This window comes from Tiliqua scincoides, chromosome 3 (genome assembly GCF_035046505.1).
Source record: "Tiliqua scincoides isolate rTilSci1 chromosome 3, rTilSci1.hap2, whole genome shotgun sequence".
In the NCBI taxonomy this organism is placed as follows: Eukaryota; Metazoa; Chordata; class Lepidosauria; order Squamata; family Scincidae; genus Tiliqua; species Tiliqua scincoides.
In genome coordinates, this window is record NC_089823.1 from 196,666,609 (window position 1) to 196,668,348 (window position 1,740).

The window sequence follows — 1,740 nt, forward strand, 5'->3', positions numbered from 1 at the left end:
ATCTGTTCAATCCCCATTTAAAGGCATGTAGGCCAGGTGCTATCACCACTTCCTGTGGCAAGGAGTTCCACAGATTAACGGCATGGGTTAGGAATTTATAAAAAGTTCCATGATGTGGTTAAAGTAAGTAGAAAGAAGCTCTTTCAGAATGTAGAACCTGGGCCCATCCAGCAAAAAGATTGACAGAAGATTCAGAATACACAAAAGGAGATGCTTCTTATTTGACACATAAAAGCGCAGTCCAGTGCATGTCTAACTCCTAGTGTGTTCAATGGGGCTTACTCCCAGGGAAGTGTGTATAGGATTTCAGCTGATGTAATTGATGGAATTCAGTGTCACAATGGCTACTAGCCTAGAAAGTTTTGAAACAGATTAGACAAATTCATGGACGACAAGTCTATCAAGGGCTACAAGTGATTATGACTTATATGCTAACATTGCTGGGGAGCATTGCTGGGAACAAAAGCCATTGGCCTACAATTCCTGCTCCCCAAAAGCATCTGGTTGGCTTGGAAACCAGGTGCTGGGCTCAGATGGACCACTCATGTTCTTCCTTTAGCAGGATAGCAATAACTTGTCTTTGTGGCCAACTTGTGTAGCTGAGGTCTGTCTACTGAATAGTGCAGGGGTGTCAAACATAAGGCCTGAGGGCCAGATATGGCCGGCAGAACCTCTTTATCTGGCCCCTAGGTTTGAAAAAAAGGAAATGGTGGAGGAAGGGCTAGGAGAGGTGAGAAGTATCAAGATCTTGATGATATTGTTGGGACTGTGAGCTACAATTCAGAAAAAGACCAAGAGAATTTACCAACTTCATTCTGAACTGGACTAGTGGGAGTTCACCCATCACCTTCACTGACTAGGTGTCTGAGAAAAGGCCAGTATGCTAAATTGGTTAGAATGTTGAACTTGGACCCTGGAAGTCTGGGACAAATCTTGTTCAGTCAGATGTTTGGCTAAGGCTGTAATCCTATAAACACTTTCTTAGGAGTAAGACCTATTGAACACAGTGAGACTTACTTCTGAACAAGGCATAGGACTGTGCTGTAGATGCCCTTGGTCAAGTCAGTTTATCTCATTTCAGACGGCTTCACCTGATTGTTCTGAAAGTAAAAAATGGGGTAAGCCAGTGCATATTTTCCCTTGAGTTTCAGTGTGGAGTTTTGGGTGGATATTAAAAATGTAATAGGAGAAACAGTCTAGAAGAGAGGCAGCATCTATCAACAAGGTGAAATAGAATAGACATGGTGAATTTGGATGAGATTTCTCTTCCCCAAACAAACAGGTTTTTTGCATTTCACTTGGGAAACATTGGCTCATGCAGTTGTGCCCATTCTTGAGCAACCCACAGAAAGTTAAAATGTGTCTTAAAAGATCCACTGAATCCAATGAGATTTAAGAGCCAGGATGCTCTATTGATTTCAAGGGGCCTTGAGCGTGCTTAATTTTCTCCAGCTTGTGCTCTCTCTCTCTCTCTCTGAATCCTAAAGACACACTGGGGAAGAAACCTTGAAGTCTATTGGCCAGCATTTCCTGGCTGAGGCTGGCTCTTTAGTTGCCACAGAAATTGTAGTCTGTGCTTTGTAGGTGAAAAGGAGATGGGTGAAATTTTAATCAATTAAGCAATGTGATTCATCAACCAATGCTTGCTTGCAGATTAACATTAACAAGGAAAGATCTTTGGACTCTTGAAGGACCTGCCATTGTGTATGTTGCAATGGACCATCTGCCTCCTCTTTGAGT